Source organism: Chrysochloris asiatica, unplaced genomic scaffold, assembly GCF_000296735.1.
Source record: "Chrysochloris asiatica unplaced genomic scaffold, ChrAsi1.0 scaffold00371, whole genome shotgun sequence".
In the NCBI taxonomy this organism is placed as follows: domain Eukaryota; kingdom Metazoa; phylum Chordata; class Mammalia; order Afrosoricida; family Chrysochloridae; genus Chrysochloris; species Chrysochloris asiatica.
The window spans coordinates 855,840-856,707 of record NW_006408889.1 but is presented as its reverse complement, the minus strand read 5'-3'; the positions used below and the strand labels follow the sequence as shown (position 1 = coordinate 856,707).

General features: G+C 35.7%; 1 protein-coding gene across 2 annotated transcripts in view; it reads right to left on the bottom strand.

Moving 5' to 3' along the window:
• PCDH7 (protocadherin 7) overlaps positions 1-868 on the bottom strand; it is a 700,269-nt gene that overhangs the window by 442,668 nt on the left and 256,733 nt on the right. The gene's annotated exons all lie outside the window — the stretch shown is intronic.

Genomic DNA, 868 nt, shown 5'->3' with positions numbered 1-868 from the left:
TAACCACTATGCTACCAGAGCTCCTTATAGTCATATGGATAATATACTATCACAGAAAGCATTGTACATCAAGACAGATTTGATATGTTCTTTTAGATGATGAGTTCTATGCAACTACTCTTTAATTTGTCATTCCCAACAAGTAACCATGTGACTGTCAGCTTCAAAATGGTCAATGCTAGTTCATCATAATTCACTAACTCCTAGACTATTGATGTTTATGCATTTCATTTTGATAATTTTCATTTTTCTTAGATTCATACTTCATAAGTCCATGTTGTAATAATTAATGAATATTTACAGCTGTTTCCTTTCATTTTGAGTTTTGTCCCATCAACAAATGAAGGTCCAGAAAGCTTTATTTCATTAGTGCCATTGTGTTCAACTCTACTTTGAGGAGGCAGCTCTTCCCCAGTCATATTTTTAGTGACTTCCCACCTGAGAGGCTCATCTTTTAACACTATATCTGACAATATTCGGTGGTCTTCATCAGTTTCAATATTAAATGTTTCTTGGGCTAACTAACATTGTTTCACTGTTTTCAAATTTTCAGTGACTAAATATTTGGGAGTAATAGTTTGTCTCTCCTTCTTCCTAATCTGTCTTCATTTGGATGCTCATCTGAAACCTGTCCACCATTAGTGACCATTCACGTATTTAAAATTCTTGTGGCATGCTTCCAGAATCACAGCAACACAGAAACCACTACAATATGACAAACTGACAGACTAGTTGTGGTAAAGGATGGTAGAACCACAAAGGTGAAGGAGTTTATGCCCTAAGTAAATGCATAGAACAGAATCCCACACCTTCTAACCCTTCTCTGACAATTGGTCCCATTATAAGAGAGTGTGTAGTGTAGTGGTTA